Source organism: Astatotilapia calliptera, chromosome 3 (assembly GCF_964374335.1).
Source record: "Astatotilapia calliptera chromosome 3, fAstCal68.1, whole genome shotgun sequence".
Lineage (NCBI taxonomy): Eukaryota > Metazoa > Chordata > Actinopteri > Cichliformes > Cichlidae > Astatotilapia > Astatotilapia calliptera.
Window position 1 is genome coordinate 43,451,969 of NC_137424.1, and position 8,796 is coordinate 43,460,764.

At 38.8% G+C, this 8,796-nt stretch overlaps 1 long non-coding RNA gene across 1 annotated transcript; it reads right to left on the bottom strand.

Annotated features, from left to right (window-relative positions):
* Positions 1-6,287: 6,287 nt before the first annotated feature.
* On the bottom strand, positions 6,288-8,437 carry LOC113018862 (uncharacterized). The gene is made up of 2 exons (XR_003271876.2): positions 8,302-8,437; positions 6,288-8,193 (listed from the first exon to the last, which is right to left on the bottom strand). It is a non-coding gene; the product is annotated as an uncharacterized LOC113018862 (long non-coding RNA).
* Between the last annotated feature and the right edge of the window lie 359 nt (positions 8,438-8,796).

Sequence of the window (8,796 nt, forward strand, 5' to 3'; positions counted from 1 at the left end):
GAAGCTTGTTTCTTTTGTTGTGTTGTTTCCTTTTTCTATAATATAAAAAGTTGTTGTGTTGCTTCATGTAAGTATACATGTTTTGCCCGTTTGGGGGATTTTTTGGCTGCAATATCCACTAATATTTGTCTCCTGGCAGGTTTCTGCAGACTGGGAGTCACTGAGAGTGAATATAACCAAAACAGCTTTTCTACTTTGGTGCCTGTATTTTCACTAAAGCCTTTTTAAATCATTTTTCTCCTTTTAATTGTTTTACTGCTGAATTAAAATTAAATTCTTACTTTAGGCTGCATTAAAATGTTTTTATTTTATTTGACTCTTAGCTGAAACATCATCATGCAGTCATATAGTGAAAAGGCTCCTTTGACCTCAGACCTGTGAAAGTTTCCACCTTGTGGTTAAATTCTGGTTTTAAGTTTGGTGGAGACCCAAACACAGGAAATGACTCAGTGTGTGGCTGAAGTGAGACTAAAGACTTTTATGTTTCACCAACTAAAGAACAATTAAATTCATAGATAAATTCAAAGTTATATTTATTATCTGTTATCATTTCAAAGTAAAGCAGGAACTCATTTATTCTGCAGACTGTTCTTTGTCTTGCTTTGACATGTATGTGCAGATGCACACTGACCTCAGCCTCTGACTACATGTAAACACAATAAAATAAAACAAACTGATGTGAAACAATGATTGAAACACTGTAATAATGATGTTTGTGTTGAACAGCACATGTTACCAACACAGATCATGTGATTGTGTCCAGAGTCAGTTCAAAAAGCAGACCCACATGCTAAATGGTTCTTATACAGCACTTATTTTACTCTTCTGAGCGCTTCACACAACTTGTAAATGGCCTGTATTTATATAGCGCTTTTCTAGTCCCTAAGGACCCCAAAGCGCTTTACATATCCAGTCATCCACCCATTCACACACACATTCACACACTGGTGATGGCAAGCTACATTGTAGCCACAGCCACCCTGGGGCGCACTGACAGAGGCGAGGCTGCCGGACACTGGCGCCACCGGGCCCTCTGACCACCACCAGTAGGCAACGGGTGAAGTGTCTTGCCCAAGGACACAACGACCGAGACTGTCCAAGCCGAGGAACAAACCAGCAACCTTCCGATTACAAGGCGAACTCCCAACTTGTGCATTCACCCATTCACACTAGCACATTTTTCTTAGTGCTTTGTGACAAACATTCACACACATATTCATACTCCGATGGATGCCTCGGAGAGCAATTTGGGGTTAGTATCTTACCCAAGGATATTTGATAAGCAGACTAGGAGAAGCCAGGAATTGAACCAGCAACCCTCCGATCAGTAGATGTTCAGCTCTACCGCCTGAGCTACAGCCACCCATGCAAAGCAGGACTCAGAGTACCAAACAAAGGTGACCTTTATTATGAAGCTGATAGTTTCAGGCCTCGATGGTAACAAACGAAGAAAACTGAGTTACAGATAACTGATCACAGGCACACAGAGACGTACCTGTGGGTCATCACAAAATCTCTATTGAGATCACAAAAGTGTCAACTTACACTTTGCAGTCAACATAAATAAATAACTGAGACTTAAACACTGTGTGATTCCACAAATGTTAATCTGTCCAAATGATTCAGTGATGTGTAGACTAATAGATCAGAAGATACTGTGGTGTATTACCTACAACATGACTGTAGACGGATCTTATCATAATTATTCCTGAAAGACTTTTACCTTTATTTTTACTCATGTTGCCATAGCAACTTTAACCTCCGAAGACCTGAACTCTTTCATAGCATTTTTATTTCTCTTTGCTATTTGGGCTGATTGGCACCTGATGAATGTAAAAACAAAGAATTACTTTTTACTTGATTTTGCTCTACAATGGCCTGATATCCACATATGGGGACATTCGTTTGAAAATTTGATAGAACAGTGGCAGAATAATGTCCTCGTGAGTGGATATCAGGTCCTTGTAGAGCAAAATTTAGTACTGTGGTCTAGACAAGACAAAATGTGATGTCCACATATGTGGACGCCACAGGTTAAATCTTGAAAGCATGCTGAGAAAATGCACAAAGCATTGCAACAAACCACTATTGAACTGTTCACTTATAACTGGATCAAGCTTCCACTTCCTCTTTACACTTACTGAGGTTTGATAACAAGAATAAGACGACACCACATTCACACCAGAGTTTTTGAAGTGTTTTAGAGCAGTGGGTTGATGTGGACGGTTGTTTCTCCTTGTATATTATGTGCATGTGATCACAGCTCTGGGCCCTGTCCTCCGTCTTCCCTCTGCTCTCTTTCAGGTGCTGTTTGTTTTCTGTGTCATTTCCTCTTTTTTCTTTTTTTTAAAAATCTCTTTCCTTCTTCTAATTTCTTCCTCCCCACCTGTCAGCTCTGGCACTGTTACAGTAAAGATGTGTAATTTTTTTTCTTTTACTTTAGTTAATGTAGCAGTTAAAGCACAGTTTCTATAGTAAATGTTCTTCCTCATTTTAACTCTGCAGGCTGATGAACGAAACAACAAAAGATCATTGAGGTTTGTTTCAGTGCAGAGATGGTGCAGATAAGACTGCAGCTCCGTGTGAACTTGCAGTTATACAAATAACAATGTTTACACAATCCTTCCTGTCACAGTCTGATCTACAGGTCAGAGTCTAAACACTTTCTGCATATGTTCATGGTCTCAGTCATTAAAGTTTCACATGTTACTGACATGTTAATATTATAAAGTATTTTCCTCATCGGGGTATGAAGAGGACAATAAAGTGCAGTGTGCTTTAGGACCTTATGTTTGCTGGATACTGATGGCTTAAAATAAGACACTGCTACACACAAAACTATTGTCTCAAACCACAGGCTGCATTTCCTCTTTTGCATGTGGTCGAGACGAAAATGAGGCCGTTCAGTAGATTAAAAATAAACCTGTGGCAGAACAGACAGTAACCACCAACAACCCTTCACACACATATCGGCACTGTAGCTATTCTGTATTGTCATTTTTGCGGTTTGATCTTAATGCCTTTAAATTTCATACACAAACAGATGTCATGGTCCTCCAGTCCTCTCTGACTTCCTGTCAGTGCTGTTGTTGTTCCTCTCTCTCTCTCCTGCTGTCCTCTCCACCTGGGTGGTGCACCATTCCAGGTTCCTGCCTTTAGCCAAAGCAACTGCTGCTCATCATCCTCATCCGATGCTTAAGGTGGTGGCTGAGCTGTAGGCTTTGCTGGATTGTTGTACTTAGTTTAGTTACTGTAACCAAGACACAGAATAACTCCAGCTTTTTCATTGTAGCTGAAGTACGGGACAAACTGTTCCTTTTAACCTCAACACGAAACGCGTAATATTTTCTCTGAATACGAGATGATTCAGTTTTTTAGGGGACAGTTGGCAACTCTACTAATTAACCTTATGAACAAAATAAAGTCCAACATCAGTAACATCATAGCACCACCCAGCTGTATAGAAACTCCATCATGCTAGCTAGTACCCAGTACGAAAAGGTCAGCATAACGAAAATAAACTCCACCTAAACTTGGTTTATTTCTGACCCAGATAGACTGCAGGTCATAACTTCTTACCTGAAGTTCAGTTCACCGCCTCGGGTCTCTGCTCCTCCTGCCTCACCTGCTGGCCTCCACCACTTGCTAATGGTACTCAATCTGTGGAGGCTCCATGATAGCCACCACACGAAGTAACGAGCCTATCTAAATCCCAGTAACGATTGACACGTTCCTGATTTTGGCATAATAACTAGTTACCGTGCTCGTTACCACAATAATAACGTAGTTACTGTAACGCGTTAGTCAACACTGGTGAGAGCTTTCTGATGTTTACTGTGTTTGGAGTCTCAAGTTAGTTTGTTGTCTTGTGTAGTTAGTGTGTAGTGTAGTCGTTGTTTTGTTTTGTGTGTCAGTTCTACTAGTGAACGTCACAGTTGCTGTCTTAAAGCCACCAAAGGCAGACTGCAGTGTAAATGCTGAGTGACACACCTGCTGTCAGACCTGCAGGATTTATCCCTGTGCTGTTCTCATCTGTGTTATAGTGACACAAACTATTTTTTGGAGTTGCATAAATAATTTGTTCTCTTCTTATTTGATGCAGAACACCTGATTGTTCTGTAAACAGTTTTAAATGGTTATATAAAAAACGTCTGAGCCTTGGCTGCATTTTTAGGTAAATAGTACCATATAACTTTGTTGTTTGCAAAACTTGTGCATATTTTTTAAAAATGTACAATTTTTATTTGCATTTCAAGTTATGAAAATGATTCGTTAAACATGCTTTTGGTTTTTACAGTCAAAAATATCACTTTGTCTGAATTTAGATAAATTGGGCTGATACATTATATCAAAATGGGTAAATAACAGATTGGCAAGATAAACAGTTTTTAAAGGTGAAATATAGAGGCCGAATCAAAAGTAGTCAAAAATGGCCAGTTATACCCTGGACCTCAGAGGGTTAAAGGCTAAAAGCAAAGTTGTCACCAAGTACTGTTTACATTTGTGTGTATTTCTGCAGCTTTTTTAAGTATTAACTTGGTGCCTTTGGGTGAAATAATGGTAATATGACTGATCCATATGCTCACAAAGAATAGCCACTTGTTTCTGTGCTACCAAAAGTTCCCCGGCTTTCATTCAAAATGTGTTTATCGTCAGCACCGACACATTAAACTACTTAAACATTATAAATGTGTTCAAGCTCACACTGAGGCCTGTGGGGCACAATCAGCCACTGAGACAGTTCACACATTTATGTGTGTTTGTATATGAATATTTCATACTTTAAGGCTGCCTGTTTATTTAAGGGAGATGAACAAAGTACATTGGAATTGCACATAATAATATCATAGATGATAAATTAAATAGATTTTAAGTAGATGCTTGTGCATTCTTAAAGTCTCATATGTTGAATTGAACTATGTGATCTGTTCAAAGCCTCCCAGTCAGTGCTGTTCTCCATGCCTGTCTGACTGTACATGATGTCATCAGCACAAACACTTTAAAGGTGATCATTTAGGACTTCAGCAATAATACAGACAGCAATGTAGTTAGCAACAAAACAGTTTTATTGGGAATTAACTTAAAAAACAAACATCAGTCTCCTATTTTCTATCACACAGGAAAGAAGCATCAATATCTGATAATTTATTTATTTGGGGGGGGGGGGGGGGGGGGGTCAACAGGAGAAGAATATCTCTAACAAGTTGATTTGTTCTCATCTTAATTTTTAAGTGAAATGTGCATGTTGAGTTTATACACCATGTATATAAGGCGACCGTCCTTTTGCAGTATTTTTGTGTGCTGCGTTTTTCTGTCTTAACAAAAGGGGAACAAATGTTTTTAAGTTCACCCAGGATGATTTGTTTTCATTTTCACATGGTCTTACTGAGGTAATGCGAAAAGACTATGTGCACCTTAGCATATGCTACTTCCGGTGGCACCCAAAATGCACACAGATGGAAGCAAAAGGTGAACTTAAATACAGCTTTAATGCTGGACGACAAAACAGAAAACTGGCTGAAGTAAAATACAAAATAAACTTACGCAGGCAGACAGAACACACAACATGAATGAGGGCAGATCGCAACACTTTTGCAAATATGTAATGTCCTGATAAATTGAGCAGATATTTGAAGTTTACACAGCTACATTCTCGACTGAAAATATCCTAAACATTTATTTTGTGACCAAGAAAGAGTAATATTAAAACAAAGTAGCTGCCGCCATTGTTGGAAACTAGAATTGGCCGCGCTATGAATTCTGGGTTAGATCGGGCCACAAAGAATACACCCGACCCATCTTTTCAATCTAAGGAAAAGGACACATTTGGAGGAGTCTTCGAGGTTGGACAGTCTTCGTTGCGTTGCTGTAACGTTATCGACCTACAAATGCAGCCTGCAAAGGATGCAGCCCCTGAATTTGGACACATCAACGGTACTGGAGACGGCTTCTTCTTGTTTTTGTGTTGAACACTAGTTGACCTGATCGTGACTAGTCAACGAATCGTAGCAACCCCAGTTGTTATTATTGGATGACTCTACACAGGTTTAGCTGAGAGGTCGGTGACAGAAAGTGATTATAGGGTTGTAGCTTACACCGTCCCGATCATTGTGTTCTTATTTCTTAGAGCAAAAGAAGTGTCAGTCTGGACAAATGAACAGAAAAACTAAACAGAGGCAGATTCTGTTGGCATTGATATTTTTTATATTGTCATTTGTGCTAAAATATATAGATATATAATCATCGCCTTTATGTGTCCTAATATGGCTATAATTATGAAGAAGTCAGACAGTCAGAGGATTTATTTTCAACCTTCTACTATTTCCTTTATCTGTGTCTGTGCTGACAAAATGTGCTTTCTTTATTTAGAGTGCAGCTTAGTCCAGAGATGAGCTATGTTATACATTAGGAAAGCACCATGTTCAGTTTCTTCTAAAGTGCAAGACTTCACACCTTTAAATGTTTGTTTGAGACATGACCTATTACAAGTTCCTGTTTTTATAGTTTAGCAAGGTGCTTGTTTCTGCTTTTCTGCATACCTCATACACACGGTTTAAGTTCATTGAAAGGTCACGTGTCTATGTATGGTATAGCTGGAAACACACACACGCACATGCAGTCTGAGCAGAAGAAAAGCTGCTCTGGAAACATGAGCAACAGTTTGACAGGTGACCAGAAAGATGGTGAAGCTCAGCAAACACGAGGCAATTTGATACCAGAACAAAAGAGAAATGTCTCCCAAGAACAGCAACGACTTCACAGTTTAAAGAAGAGCGATGATTCATAACCATCAAAGAGCAACTCAGAGGATAAACAGAAGAAAAGTGATTTGATTGAGAGGAGAGTGATTCTCAGAGACGGTCACTGAACAGGAGACGTGACGACTTTCAGGACGCCTCACTGACATTCATTGATGCAGATGATGATTTGGACTGTGACTAACCCGAAGATAACAGTTATATTTGTTACCATTTAAGATATTTTGACTCTAAATGATGTATTTTTTTATTATCGTAAAGCATTTCTAAAACCAGTAACACTGAGATTTTATCCACTTCTGTCTGTAGTTTTGTGTCATGGTCACAAGTCTGTGAAAACAAAGTGAGTGTAATCTCTAAGAGTTCAAATTTAAGTGCAAATTAAAATATTTTGATGAAAATAAAACCATCAGAAATGTTTACATGAACCAAATCACAAAAATTGGAAGATGGAGGATGGAAAACATGTAAAACAATCAGGTACTGAGCAGAATTAATGTGTGGAAATGTCACATCAGGTGTTCAGCATTAAAGGGGACATGAAACACTACATGTATAAATGCTGATGTACATCATGGAGCCCAGCTCTCAAAAACTGACACAGATGTAACTCTGACTGTGAAGCTTAATTTAAGAAATAAGTGCTTAGAGTTATAAAAAGATGTTCAGCGCCATCTTCTGTCAGTACAGAGCATCACATCACCAGGTCGGTTTGTTTCAGTCAAAGACTCACATCAGTTTATGCTAAGTAACTAATAGCAGAACCAATAACTCAGTGAAAATAAGGACACTAAAACTAAACATCAGTTTAACCACTGTTGTGCTGCTCTCAGCTGCAACAATGATTTTTATGTTAAAACGGAGGATATACTGTCTGCTTTCACCGTCTGTCTCTTTAGCAGTAAGAGGTTCTGCGTTGTTTGGTTAGCTGCACTGACACAGGAAAATCCAGCTGTTAGCTGTAATGTTCAGGTCTGTGAAGCACTTTATGAGCGAGGACTTCATGAAGGAGAGTCTGTTTGACATGTTTTGTGAACTTTAAGTTCTTATTTCTTAAATCCAGTTTCACAGACAGTTACATCTGAGTCAGTGTTTGAGAGCAGGGCTCTAAGATGTAAATTATCATTTATACATGTGGTGTTTTTTAACGTCCACTATAAAGGACAAATGTAATTTCATGCATTTGAACCTGCTTTACATACAAGAACATGTTTGAGTAAATATTTAACTATTTTTCACGTAGAACCACTTAACAGTGTCCCAGCTGTAGATCTTCTGTCGTGAGCTGAGAGAAGAAGTGTTTCTATAATCTGCTGCAGAGGACTGTGGAAATGTTTGCTGCATAAATCAGCAGCTACAAACACTGAGAACCTGCCTGGATATCAGCATAAGGACGTGTGTGAGGGGTCACTGGCTGCCCCTGTGTCTGTCCCACCTGTGTTGGAGAACAATAAGGTTTATTATAAAAGCATTGTCTCCCCTTGATGCAAAGTGAAGTTCTGTTTTGTGTTTGAGTCTTTACAGGTGTGTAATGTTACTGTACCTTATAGGATTTGTTTAGAAGGCGGAGACAGACTCTGCATCTGTGTGGACGAGGAAACCATCTGGTTTTACTTTCATGTAAACATCTGGCCTCAGACACATAACTTATCGTTTGTAATTTGTTCTGTGTTGTAAAGATTTTTTTTAAAACATGTGAAGCTGAAACACTTCTCTATCTTCTTCTGTATCAGTAAAAAATCATTAAGACCTCACCTGGGATACTTGAAACAATGGTGTGTTTTGTACGGTGATGCTGTTACTCGACTAAATCAAACTGACAGAGACTTGAAAAAGTATCATACCCTTTGAACGTTTATACATTTTGTCACCTTACAAACGCCAACTTAAATGTTTTTACGGGGATAGACCAACACAAATAGTGCAGAACTGTGAAGTGGTATGAAAATGATACATGGTTTTCAAAATTTTAAGCAAATAAAACTCTGAAAAGTGTGGCATGCATTTGTTTTCAACCCACCTTCGTCAATACTTTGTA